A 15,144-nucleotide genomic window follows, 5' to 3' on the forward strand; every position below is an offset into this window, starting at 1 on the left:
TCAGTTACGCACTGAGAACATTTTGTGATACTAAGAGTTTCAGCTTTTGGCAGTGATAAGTCCAAACTGAAGTGGGTCAGTACAAATCTTGTATACGATCAAAGTCTTTTAGTGAAAATCATATCCTTAAGATAGAAGGGGTGACGTAGGAGTAATTGAAATCTCCGAACATCCAGAAACAATCCTTGTGTATTTTATTTTCGTATTCTATCTTTCAGTCAGTTACTTTCCGCAACTACTTTAGTTTAACTGATTGTCATTGACCAACAAGATTCCGAGAATCAGTTTTTTACCAAACTGAACTCAAAATTCGAAAAGATCAGTTTTAATTGTGAGTGTTTATTCAACCCCCCTTCTAAACACTCTTGATACGTTAATCGATCCTATCAAGTGGTATCAGAGCGGTTGAATTTTGTTCTTGAATACTTTTGATCTATAAACTTGTTAGCATGACTTCATTCAACAAAATTCCTATGTTCTCCAGAGAAGAATTTGATGATTGAAAAATCAGGATGCAGGCTCATTTAGCTGCACAAGATGATGACATGTGGTATGTTATAACTGATGGACCCATGAAGATTCTAAAAACAAATACAGCAGTTGCCATAACAGAAGGGACACCACAAAGAATAGAAAAGCCCAGAGATGAATGGACAACTGAAGATAAAAGAAAAGCAAATCTTGATAATGTGGCTAAAGACATTCTGTACAAAACGCTGGACAAAGTAACCTTCAGCAAAATAAAGATGCGTAAGACAGCCAAAGAAATTTGGGAAAAGCTGATCCAGCTGTGTGAAGGAAATGATCAAACCAAAGAAAATAAACTTTCTGTTGCTGTTCAAAAGTTTGATAACATCAAAATGAAAGCAGGAGAATCAATGCACGAGTATGATGAAAGAGTAAGCAGGAGAATCAATGAGTTAAATGCACTTGAAAAAGTGTATACCAACAAAGAGATTGCACTGAAGGTAATGAGAGGTCTTCCCAAGGAATGGGATGTCAAGACCATGGCAATGAGGGAGTCCAAAGATCTGAACCAGATTGAACTTCAAGATCTATTTGCTGATTTAAAGGCTTATGAATTTGAGCTGCAGACCAGAGAAGGAGAACCATCTACCCCTGCAGCCACAACTGCTCTAGCTGCTGTCAGAACAGAACCAATCAATTCAGTCGAGAAATCTACTGATCAGTTGAGCAGTGATGCTATGTCATTGTTCATCAAAAAATTTGGAAGATTCATGAAAAAGAATCAAGGAAACTTCCAGAAGCCATACCAAAGAAACAGCTCCAGAGATGAATCAAATGTCTGCTACAACTGTGGCAAATCAGGTCACTTTATTGCTGATTGTCCTAAACCCAAGAAGGATAGTCAAGGCTCAACTGATAGAAGAAAGAAATCATATGAGCACAAAAGAAGACCCAAGGAAGATAAGAAGTCCTTCAGAAAGAAACATGAGGTACTCTTAGCTGAAGAAAACAAATCTAAATGGGCAGAAACTGACAGTGAAGAGTCAGAACCAGAAAGCTCATGCATCTCTAGTGATGATGAGGAAGTCAAGTGCTTGATGGCTAATGATGCAGAAGAAGAATCATCTAGCCAACAGGTAACAGGTACAATCAAGAACTCAATATTGTATTTGGACAGTGGATGTTCGCGACATATGACAGGAGATGCAAGTGCGTTATCTCAACTGATCAAATACAGTGGTCCAAACATCAGTTTCAGGGACAATTCCAAAGATATCAGTTTGGAAGATGATGACAAAAATGAAAGTCATGGCAATCAAAACATACTTCAAACACCTGAACCAGAAGTACTGGACTAATCAGATGTGCAAGAAGTCGTTGCTGATGATCAGTTGATAGAGCATAATGATAACATTCAAATACCAGTTGACGAAGCACCAACTGAGACTGAAAACTGTGTTCAGTTACCAACTGAAGAAATTGCTGATACAACAAATACTGAGTACAGATGGAGAAAATCACATCCACCTGAACTGGTAAGAGGAAATCCATCTGATCCAGTAAGAACTCGCAATCAAATGTTAAATTTATTTATCTATTCAGCTTTTGTTTCACAACTAGAACCAAAGAAAACTGATGAAGCTCTTGCTGATCCTAACTGGGTAAATGCAATGCAAGAAGAGCTAAATCAGTTCACTTATAACAATATCTGGAACTTAGTTCCAAGACCAATTTCAAAAACTATTATACGTACAAAATGGGTATACAGAAATAAACTGAACGAGGATGGTTCAGTTATGCGCAATAAAGCAAGACTCGTAGCACAAGAATATAGGCAAGAGGAAGGAATTGATTACGATGAAACATATGCACCAGTTGCAAGACTGGAGGCAATCAGAATATTCCTTGCCTATGCTTCATTCAAGAACTTCAAAGTCTACCAAATGGATGTAAAAAGTGCATTCCTAAATGGCCAGTTGCAAGAGGAAGTATATGTTGAACAACCTCCATGTTTTGTCAATCACAACTTTCCTGATCATGTATATCATTTGAACAAAGCCTTATATGGTCTTAAAAAAGCTCCCAGAGCTTGGTAAGAAACTCTTTCAAAATTTCTAACTGATCATGATTTTTCTGTTGGATCAGTTGATAAGACCTTGTTCAAATTTGCTAAGAATGATCACATTTTATTAGTTCAGATTTATGTTGATGATATCATATTTGGGTCAACTAATCCCAAATTATGCGAAAAGTTTGCTAAGCTAATGCAGGATAAGTTTGAAATGAGCATGATGGGTGAACTGACATTCTTTCTTGGACTGCAAGTGAAGCAACTGGAGACTAGTATATTCATCAGTCAAACTAAATATACAAAGGAGCTGCTGAAGAAATTTGGCATAGAATCATGTTCAGTTGCAAATACTCCCATGAGCTCATCAGTAAAATTGGACACTGATCAAGGGGGAATATCAATTGAGGCGACATTATATCGAGGTTTAATAGGTTCATTGATGTACCTAACTGCCAGTCGTCCTGATATTGTATTTGTTGTCTGTATGTGTGCTAGATTTCAAGCAAATCCTAAACAATCACATTTCTCAGCTGCTAAAAGAATTTTGAAATATCTTAAGGGTACACAAAATGTTGGGTTATGGTATTCTAAAGACTCTACTTTCAATTTTGTTGGATATTCATATGCAAATTATGCAGGATGTAAGCTTGATCGTAAAAGTACAAGTGGATCTTGTCAGTTTCTAGGAGACAGATTGATATCTTGGTTCAGCAAAAAGCAGACATCCATAGCAACCTCAACAACTGAAGCAGAATACCTTGCTGCTGGTAGTTGTTGTGCACAAATGATTTGGATCCAGCAACAACTGAGAGATTATGGAGTAATTACAAATGAATCGCCCATATTTTGTGAAAATACGAGCACAATTGCCATCACATATAATCCAGTTCTTCACACAAGGACCAAGCATATAGATGTCAGGCACCACTTCATTAGAGATCATGCTTTGAAGAAGGACATTAGACTGGAGTATATTTCAACTGAGAAACAAGCAGCTGACATCTTCACCAAACCATTACCCGAGACTAAGTTTTCTTACTTTCGCAATATTCTTGGTTTAATTGACTTGTCTTAAAATTATTATTGATGATGTTTTACTAATAAAATTCTTTGCAGAAAATAAGAACACAACAACAAATTGGAAATGATACTTTATTAAGAATAAAATCGATTCCATCTTACAGAAGATAACTTAGAACCAACTGAATCTTGCCATTCTGTAATCCAATTATTCAACTCATAAATTCGGATTCTAGAAAATGATTCAGTTGTAGAAATCTTCTCAATCACATGTCATTCCTTCCATAGCATTGCTTGTAACAAAACATTGTCATCAACCAGGTCTGTAACATGCCTGACTTCAAAACGATCAATGTATTTTCTTGCTGTTGCTGCTTGAGCACGAGAAAGAGCAGCACCACTACTACTTATCATCTGCAAATCATGAATTTTGAACCATGTTGACATCACTTTCGTCAAGACATATTCCTCCATCGTTTTCTTCAACTCTTCTAAATAAGGACTTAATTGTTCGGTAACTTGAATATGCGTACTGCTGCATGCATCAGAATTACTTGAATTCGACATATTGAACTGTTATTGTCTCACATTTTATCTCTCTCGTCTTGTTTATAGACAGATGACATTAAATGTTGAAGAAACCAAAGAGTCTCAAGTCAACCGAAGCGTTTTTCTCATTTACCCAGGCTTCTTATTTATCAGTTGTTCATTATCAACTGATATCAGTTTATCATTTATTACTTAATGCTTAACTGATTTCAGTTCATAGTCAACTTATATAAGTTAGTCTTTCATCAGTTCATCTGCTTAAGTTCGCAATTCATATATAACAACTGATGAAATTTATCATTTGCAGGAAAGAGAAAAACAAAATTAAGCTTATATAAATACTTCATTCAACCATAAACGTTTGCACGGATTACATCATCATATTTTTCTTCTACAACAATTATCCACATTTTCAACCAAGTGGATAAAGGTGCGGTAGATATCTTGACAAAGGTCTGAGAAACAGCTATGCGCTTAAGGGATTTCAGTTCCTTTCGAAGCATTAGCTGATAGATATGACCATCCTTAAAGATGTCCACCCACACAGCTATGTTCAAGTGCTCCCGCACTCTTTTCAACTCTGCCACCAGTTCGGGAGTGGTAGCATCTCCAGTATTATACAGGAACTCAAGCTTCTGTAACTTTTCCTAGTAGTGAAGACTCTTATAGAAGACTTCATCTTCTATAACAGCCTTCCTGGTCTCCAGAGCAAACGGCGAAGCACTCGAGCTACTCGTATCTGCCATTCTTTTTGTCTTGAATATTTTCACCAATATGACTGAAACTAACCGTGTTACTTCTATTTATAGCCGAAAATCATGGAAGCTGAAGGGCCATCAATGTTTCAGCAAACGATAATCTTTCTGACCTTTAAATTTATTTTTATATCGTCACTTTAATTATTCTATGCACCGATTAAGGGGGAATATCAGTTTTTAAAGAGGTTAACTGAGAAGACAAATGTTAGTAAACTCTCAACTGAATGGACACCGTCTTACAATTGATCGTTCAGTTGAGAATTTCACTAATCTGCTCACATAAGTTAATTTATTAATCATATTATATTCCAAATCAACTGACGTGACTGCAGTTTCATAACGTGGCCTATTTTAAACCGCTCACTTTTTTGCACACATGCTTACAGCACACGTACACATATTTTTATTCAAATTTTTTCATGGACTAACACGTGTCCCGAATTTGAACAGTCACGTACAAATGTACTATGCTCGCTTCAATTCAGTTTTCTTTCTTACGAATACAATCAGTTCCTAAAAGCATACTAATTCCATAGCTTATCTTTTACGAATTTCAGATCGTTTTATCTTTCAAAATGGCGAATCAAATCCCAGCTCACGTGTTGAACGCTATGGCCATTGATTTTGACTCAGTTTTATCAGTTCAAGAAGCTGAAATTAAGGTCTTTCTGAAAATTGAATCTGCTGGTCTCAGGATGTTTTTGAGACAATCTTCGCAGGAGATATACCCCAAGGAAGTAAATGAATTCTATCTGAAGGAGTTTTCACTACTGATGGAAGTATCTCTGTAACTGTCAATGATCAGCTGTTGATCCTATCTGAAGAGGCCTTCGGAGAAATTTTCTTTTTGCCAACTGATGGGTACGTCAACTTCTCTGAAGTCAAAACATCTGACATTGAGGAAATGCAATCTTTACTGTCTGCTGATGGGCGGCAAATCAAAGTTTCCGATCCAAAGAAAGAGCTGAAATCAGAAATTCAGTTATTAGCCGACATTGTGGCGAAGGGCATATTGGCTAAGGCAGGCTCTTATGCTGCCCTTACTCTTGAAAAATTCCAAGTGATGACCATCATCATGGGAGAGAAGAAAGCTAACTGGAGGCATATTATTTTCAATATTCTGAAAAATATGCTTCAATCTACCAAACAATCAAGAGGCTTTGCTATTCCAATCAGTTATCTTCTGAAACTAAAGGGATTGGTCGCTGACAATGCTGTAAAATAATCAAAGTTCAAGGTATTCACTGCCAAGAACATCTTGCCGCCAAAGAACAAACTGGACATTTCTCCCAAACAGTTTTTGAATATCAAGAAGGAGATTGGGACGCAACCACCTGCTCCAACACCAGTCAAGAAGGCCAAAAATTTGGCCCAACTGAAGACTGCAAAACAAAAACTGATTATCAGTGAATCAGATTCGGAGAAAACTCCTTCTCCTAAGCTTGTCAAGAGACCGAGGACGCAAAGAACTAAACCAATAAAAACGGTGGAATTCATTCCAACTGAGAGATTGACTCAATCACCTGCCCAACAGCCTATACAGGCTATCCCTTTGCAGGTTGTTCCACCTGATGATTCAGTTACTGAAGAAAAGGCACCCACTAAAGTAAGAGCTCCCTTGACTCATGTAAATCTCCCTACCATTTTGCCTCCGGCCAGATCTAAAGGCATTATATTAAGGGAACAATTGGACACCACTCAATCTGGTTTGGATATTTCTCACATTCTCACCACTGAAAAAGGAAAGGGCACGCTAGTTGAAGAGCCAAGACCATCTAATGCTATTCAAACTCACATTGACCTGGTTTGGGAACAGGTAAATGCATTTGCCACATCGAAACTAAAATCTTTTGATAGTTGGAAGAGTTTTAGGACTGAGATTTTTGCCAAAGAGCTGAAGCACAAATCCCAACTGAAAAAGTTTATTAAACTTGAAGCGATTGTGTTGAATATAGTCAAAGCTGCTACTATTGCCCAGGCATTGGAGAGGCAAAAATATTTCTTTGATCAAATTCGAGCCAAAAAGCTGACTAGAATGGTTGAAAAGCTGAAATCCAACTACAATCCCATAGGTCCAACTGCATATCATGATAGAGCTGTGTTCACCCAACTGGACTCAGATCTTAGTGGCCTACAAAGGGAAATCAGATTTTGGGAACTGGATCAGGAGTTCGTTTTTCTTGAGGAAGCCTCTGAAGAAGAAGAAGAAAAACCCTCCTCTCAGTAGAAAGAGCCATCCTTAGAACAAACTATTGTTACAACTGAAGAAACAGTTCAGGATGTGTCACAATCATCTGGTGATAAACACATGTATTCCGAGGCTGAATTAACTTTTGCCAATATTGATGAAATCATTCAGACAGTAGCCCTGGAAGCTCAGCTAGAAGCAATAAATTCTGAATCAGTTGCTCCTTCAACTGAGAAACCAGAACAAGAGGTTCAGATATCATCTGAAGAACCAGTTGAGTCTCTTGTTGCTGAAGAATTAATTCAGCAAGAAATATCTGCTGATACTGAAAAACAAACTGAAGTGCCCATCCAAACTTCATAAAAAAAACTAACTGAATCGGAGGAAACTCAATTAATCGTTGAAAATTTTCCAACTGAAGAGAAAGCCCCAGATTTGATGCAAGAACAACAAGAGACACAAATTTTTGTAGTTACAACTCAGACTGCAGAAGAAGTCATTGAATCAGAAGTCCCTGATCTTACAACTGCTGAAACTGAAGTCCAGAACAGGATTCTAGTAATTTCTGATCAAGCTTCTAAAGATCAAACACAGGGAACATCTGATCAGTCACCTCCTCTTCAATCCACAGAAATGGATCTTGTCCTTGAAGAAATCCAGAATATACAGCACAATATGCAGCAGATGATTACAGAAATCAAGAAAATTCAATCCACACAATTGTCTCATACTGTCAAATTGGATTCTTCAATTGAATTTGATTCAGCAAAACTGAAAGCCATTCAAGCAAACATGGAGTCTCTTACCCGAACTGTGCTTGAGATGAAAAATAGCAGAGGTTTGGCTGAGAGTCTCTCCATCACTCAAGACGTTATCAGCAAACGAGTTGAGCGATTGGAAACTTCTGTTTCTAATAAAATGAAATTGCTGCAGACTCTTTTACAATCTGCTGTCTCAAGTATCTCCTCAGATGTCAAAATTTTTTCCACTGACGTGCGAAGAGTATCTGAGAAGATGGATTTGTTTGACAAAAAGGGGGAAGAAATCAAAGAGCATCTTGAGAAACAGCAGAAGAAACCATCTAGTTAAAAAACAGTTAATCAGATTATTAGATTCAGCAGTTAATCAGATTATTGGATTCAGCTGTTATTGAATCAAGACCTCTATCAGTTCAAGAAATTCAGATCTTATTTTATCCACATAAAGTTCAGTATTCAGTTATTATTATTTGTTAAGTTTTGTCAAATACCATAAAGGGGGAAATTGTTGAAAACTAGACTCTAAATTCTGGAGTTTGACAAACTGATCAACCAACTGATACACGCGATTATATTCAGCAACTGGACTTAACAACTAAAATCAGCTGATCTAATAAAAAAACTGATCAGTTGGATATTATATTTGAGAGGTTATAGTATGGGCTATACTTTTCAAACATTGTTTTTAGGTTGGTAAAACGTTTGACGTTCCATAGGGAATCATGTGACGATTCTACTAGACGTTTTTTCCATGATTAGATGGTTTAATCAGAAAATGATTTCTGACATTATCATGACCAAATGTTGGTGCATGAAATGGGGCAATTGGGGTAAGCCCGATTAAAAGAAAATGTCCTGAATCACAAAGAGTTGTGAACCCACGACTAGTTGTATCTCTGAACCATTGAGAGTCACAAAAGTACTGGATCATTTGTTCATGTAATGCCCAAAATTTAAAAAAAAAATTGAAAAAAAAAATATTGTTCATGAGCTTACTATTCAAGCACTGCGGCGCTAGAATAGGCGCCGCGCTAGAATAGTGGCACCTAGGCGCTAAAGTTATGAAAATTTGGCGCTGAGGCGCTAGAAAGTGGCGTTGCGGCGCTAACAGATGCGAAAATTGATTTTTAATCACACTTTGACTTCCACCATTCATCCTCCAATCATTTCTCCTCCTCCTCCATCGAAACTTTTCTCTCCTCTCCATTTTCGAGTTTAATCTTCAATTTAAGGGAGATTTGTTCAATGAGATTTTGAAATAAGGATGGATTTGTGATCATCTCTTCAAGATCTTCAAGATGTTGTAGGTATATTATATTTCTATGCAAGTTTAGAAATCAGTTGAAGTTTAGAATTGGTATTTGAGTTGATATTTGAGATATTAAGATGTTGAAGATGTTGTATTTGAGTTGGTTTGAATTTAAAATGGATATGAGAATAATTTCTTGTTTATTTTTATATCTTCTGTATTTCGAGTATATGGGATAGTTGTGTTTGGATTTTGGAGTTATGGTCTTATCAAACTTGTAGACAATCGAGTTAGCTTCGCTTTGGTTCTTAAATAACTCAATTCCTTGAAGAAATGAGAGAGATATGTGATTTTTACTAAAACTGGTCTGGAAATTCGAGTTAGTGCAGACTTGTTTACATGCCTTCTGTTTATTCGAATTCTGGGATTTATTGGTTATGATTCTGGAATTGGTGTTCGAATGAAAGTTATAGAACATTGTCTTGTCTTCGAAATGATACCAAATTGGCTTGATTTCATTGGATATTGAGGAAGTTATTGTAAGGACCGTGTATCGTATTATCGTAAATCTTATGTGATTATCGATAATTCATGAAATTGTCATGTGATTATATATATGATGTATATCATGACAATGAAAATGAGAAAATAAGTGTTGATAATGAAATATCGTACTAGATATTGATTAATTAACAGAATTGAAGTTGTAAGAGCTTGAGTGGAGAAACCGGACGCCAATACAATACAAGACCAATATTTTGTACAGAATGTATGGCGCCCGAGCGGTAGAAGATGACCGCCCGAGCGCCAGTATGGAATAAATTGATGCTCGGACAGAACATTCCTCGCCCGAGCGGTAGTTTTTGACCGCCCGAGCGCGGTGCAAGTGCACTCGGGGGCAGAACATCTCGCGCTAGGGCGCGAGAATTCTACCGCCCGAGCGCGGTGCAAATGACACTCGGGGACAGAATGTCTCGCGCTCGGGCGCGAGAATTCTACCGCCCGAGCGCGATAGCGGTGGGGATAAGAATAACTTCTTTTCTTCTTTCCTTCGTCATTTTTTTCAGCAATTTCGAGGGAATTCGAGAGATTTCAATTTATATCGTCCGAAATCACTTCGAAACGTTATCCAAACGCGAAACAAATTATAGATTCGGAATCTTTGCGTCGAGAGCTTCTTTTTGAGGTAAATTTCTTCTAGTTTCAGCAGCTCTAAATATTAAAGTGCTGAAATAACATGTATTTGAAGTTGAGATCCCTGTATATGGTAGAATAACCGACAAGAAACTCGTATTCGAAGTCAGAATTGAATTAGGTTATGAATTCGATTTGAAATGAATTTTCAAAGTTTCAAAAGATATTTGAAACTTATAATATTGATTTTGGATCATGTTATTTATTGAAATAAATATGTTATTGATGTAGATAGATTATTATACTGATATCTTCAAGCTACATCGATTGGAACGAAGAATTGAGGTATGTTGCGACCGAGTAACATACGATAGGTATCTGTATTATATGATATATATTGGATTGATTTGATTGATTGGAATGAGAATATATGTCTATATGCCTTATTTATTTACTTGATGTGGCATACATGACATTTTGATTGGAATATTGATGTATAAAATAAATATTTTGTTAACACACATCGTTGATGCATACATCGATACATGACATGCACGTTGAGCTATGATCCTTGAATACCCTGATATGATTTGATTGGATTCTGGGGTTTGTGAACACAATGCTATGTTTGGTATTACATGACCCTTAAAACATAGACATTTGTGGCCCCGACGATTGATTGAGATTTGAGATTTGATGGCGCTTTGTCGACGCTATCATACGAGTATCCCTGATTGAGGCCGGTGTGCCAGCTCGAGCATTGATTTGATAACGATTCGTTTGATTATGACATGTGCTCAGTGGATTGGCATTTGACCTGATACCTCCACGACATACATGCATTGCATATCATATATCATCGTTTAGATATATGTTGTATATATGATGGTTGTTCCATATGGAGCTTTGCTCACCCCCAAAGGGGGCTGTTGTTGTCTTTGTGCGTGGACAATGGCAGGTACTCCAGGATATCAGGAGGCCGGAGAAGGTACTTCTGGAGGGAGTCACAGTTTAAGCTGAGGTTTTATGTTTTGTTCCCAGTATATATATATATATATATATATATATATATATATATATATATATATATGTATCTATATACCGGGGCATGTCCCGAGGATATGAGATGTTTGTATGTGATTGGGTTTTGATTATGTGGGCGAGTTTTATGATATGGGATTAAATACTATTTTTAGTATTCAAATAAAATGTTTTGGGCTCATTGTAAAGAAAATTTAAACTCGTTTTCTTCTGTAATTAATTAACCCTAATCAAATTGTATTGTAATAATGATTAGGAGCTAAGGGCCCCACAGTTATGCTCAAAATACTAAAGTGTGCCAGAAATATATTGACGCATAATTCGTGGGAATGATGTTGTATGTTTCAGATTATAAATGACTAAGTAAACCACTTTATTTGACAAAACTTTGTAAAGGACAATTGTTGGGCTTTGAGTTTTCTTGCATATCCAATTTGCGGATATTGATTTCAAGCAATATTGAATTAATTATGAATTTTGTACATAAACTGCTCTGTTTTGATAGGTGATCTGAGTTCTTGAGTTATAGTTTAATTCAGATGTTCAAGACTTCTCAACTACACCTTTCGATCTCGTTTTGGTAATATTTGAAAGGTATGTTACGGTCGGTAACATACGAGGTAAAAGTATAATTTTTATTTTAATTTGAAATTTCTATGGCTCGATGAATAACTTGTGATTATATTGAGCCACTTTTCGATTCAGATTTGATATGGCGGAGGTCGCCTTGATTTATTGATTTGTTGGACGTATGTGGCTATAGTTGAGTTGGCATGGTGTATGCGGAGGTCACTGCTATTGCCTGAACACTCTCTGTAGGCGCATCATAGTCCTGGGATTGTAGAACACAGCAGCTCACCCCGAGCGGATGAGTCGGTGGATGTTGCTGGGTGATTCTATTCCCTTGGGTACCCTATGACCAGATGATTCACTTGATCTTGAGATTTATTGATAGCCCACAGCTTCTGATCATGCATTGCATTATATTGCATCTTTATGAATTTAATATGAACTAATTGTCATTTTAATTCTCATATGTCATTGATTGTATCATACTAGGTTTATATTCATCGGCGTGTCGGCTACCTCTTGTTTTCATGTGCTTGACGATAGGTGAGGCGAGGCTTGGGATGCCAGAGCCCAGCTCCAGGCGAGGAGATACGAGTTAGAGTGGGATTCTCAGGTTTTAGGAGCTATTTAATGATATTTGGATTACTTTGGTTCACTACTTTATTTTGGCATGTTAAAATTTATATTTCAAACATTTGTGACCTTTAAATTATTTTGAAGATGTTTATGTCGGTTTGTGAACTATGTTATGTGTTTTACTCAATCGTTGTGTTTGTTATATTTATAATTATTAATATTAGATGTCGGACCCGGGCCCCCACAGTTCATGTGTAAAGAAAAAATTCAAAGAGTTGAATTTATATAAAATTATGATATAATAAATTCAATGGTTGAATTTATGATAATTAAATTTTGAGAAAATAAATCCAAGGAGTTGAATTTATGAGATAGTAAATTCAAGAAATTGAATTTATGATATTTAAAATTTGGATAGAATATATTCAATGAGTTGAATTTATAAAATTTAAGAATTTAATTGTTAAACTCAAAAGTTGAGTTTAATTTATTAAATATTAAATTAAAATAGTGAGAAGTATGTTTAATGGGCTCGTAAGAGTACAAATATAACATATTAAATAATTAAAAATTTTAATGGACTTTGATTAATTAATTAAACTAGTTGGACTAGTCCAATTAATTAATCAAGTCCATTAATATTAATTAAGAGGGCTAAATCTATATTTATGGATATTAGGTCTTGGAGACATGGTTTAAATATGAGACAAGAAACCCTAGCCTCCATCACTTCAAAAGTTTCGAAAATTCAATCCTCCCATAGCCTCCAAATTTTCGGCCACCACCTTGAATGATTTTAAGGTTTTGGACCGCTTCTCGTTTTAATCAATCTCTACGCAAAAATTCTTCTAAATTTCTAGTGCAATCTAGAAGATGAACCTTTGTTCTAGTCGTGGACCTTATTCGAAGATCAAAGAAATGATTTTGAAGAAAGTTCGTCGGGATTTACAACAAGAGCTACGCCCGCTTATACTGGAGTAGTTGGAGAAAAGTGAAAATTGTTCACTAAAGGTATATACTAAATATCCTATGAATATTTATTTAATTTAGACCATTTGAGTGTCCAAATAATTGTCAAAATAAAAATTTAAAACTTCCGCTGCGATTTGGACACGAGAAAAACCATAACCCAACAAATTCATTTTTGAACATGACAACAATATTCTCCAACAAAAGGAAAAAAAATGATATATAAATCATAACATTCAAATGAACAGCAGTAAACCCTATAAGATGCTCCAGATCATCAAGAAGTAACAATCTCCAGATTGTGATGAATGGTTAAGTGCTTCATCTGCTTCAATAAGATCGTACAACACACGCACACACATATATAAATTATGCCTTTTTGGGGGAAAAAACATCTTATGAATTAGTTGGAACATATTTTTGCCTCAAAAATCTTATTCTCAATTATGTGAAGTATCATAGGTAAACTCCAATGTTTGAACTATCAACAGTAACATAGAAATGTACATACATACACAGATATTAACACTCCGAAAGATATAGTCGGCCAAGCAGAAATGTACATACATAGAAAAAGACAGGCTTAGCTTATCCTGCTCCTGATGCCGCCGTACTGCCTCCGCATCGCCGCTTTCCAGGAGTGGGGAGAACTCGTAGACGATGCCTTGTGGATGGAAGAAAAGAAAGTGCATTCGGGTTAGCCCATTTTCTATTTTATATTATATATATTCGGTCCCAACAAAAATTAGGCAAACCTAATTATTTTCTTTCAGAAAAAAATATTCTTCTCCCATATTTTCTTTCTTCTCCATCGACCCACATTTTCCGTTTAAAATTAGGTTACCAAAATAAAAAAAAAAAACCCATTAAAATAGTCATCTACCCCTCAACTGCTTCCCCATTACATTAAATCCAATTTCACAGCCTCTCCTACGTGTACTCTTCTTGCTCATTCCTTAGATCTAGATCTAAATCTACTTCCATCTTGCCTGATTCCTCTGTATTTGAAATCGCCTCTATATTTGAAGAAAAAAAGTCCAGCATAAGTAAGTTTTCTCCATTTTCCTTGGACTCCATTTCATTGTTTTCTTCATTTCTTCATTTAGTCAATTCAAATTTTTAATTGACCTGGTTGCTGCTGGTACCCAGAAACAAGAGTCCACCTAAAAAAATTTAATTGCTCGACCAAAACTAAGTTGGTCGACAAAGAAGAATTCTTCTTGGTCGACCAACAAATTTTTGGTCGACCAAGAAAGTCGACCAACAAAATTTTTGGTCGACCAACAAATTTTGGATCGACCAAGAAGAATTTTTCTTGGTCGACCAACAAATTTTTTGGTCGACCTGGTGTGGCCACACTTATTTATGTTTTTTTTATTTTAATTTTTGCCCATTCTAATTATCCTTCGTGAATTTTGTAGGATATGCTTACAGTTATTGTTGTTCATATCGATGGTAAATGGGAAGTGAGTGAAGAGCTGATATATAAATGGAATCCAGGGTCCAATGCAAAGTTTGTTATTATTCCAGTAGATTATGATATTTGTTATTTTGAAAATTTAAAAAGTGAACTATATGGAGCTGAGAAAGTAGACGATACTGCTAACTTGAGATTGAGTTATCTTCTAGAGTTGTCGTGCAACATTCAACCGATTTATATATAGAATGATCATGATTTGAAAGCATATTTGTATTTTGGTTGTCCGAAAACTAGGCCAGTGCTTCAAATTGAAATTGAGCATGTTGCTTCTTTTGATGTTTCTGATAATGTGTACGGAGTTGGTATTGATGAA

The 15,144-nt window shown here is 36.1% G+C and overlaps 1 protein-coding gene across 1 annotated transcript in view; it reads right to left on the reverse strand.

Moving 5' to 3' along the window:
* LOC142547513 (protein THALLO) overlaps window positions 1-13,988 on the reverse strand; it is a 41,689-nt gene extending 27,701 nt beyond the window's left edge. The window contains exon 1 of the mRNA XM_075655859.1: window positions 13,919-13,988. The gene's annotated coding sequence lies outside the window, so the exon portion shown is untranslated. The remainder of the gene's footprint in view (window positions 1-13,918) is intronic.
* Between the last annotated feature and the right edge of the window lie 1,156 nt (window positions 13,989-15,144).

This window comes from Primulina tabacum, chromosome 5 (assembly GCF_025594145.1).
Source record: "Primulina tabacum isolate GXHZ01 chromosome 5, ASM2559414v2, whole genome shotgun sequence".
NCBI classification, from domain to species: domain Eukaryota; kingdom Viridiplantae; phylum Streptophyta; class Magnoliopsida; order Lamiales; family Gesneriaceae; genus Primulina; species Primulina tabacum.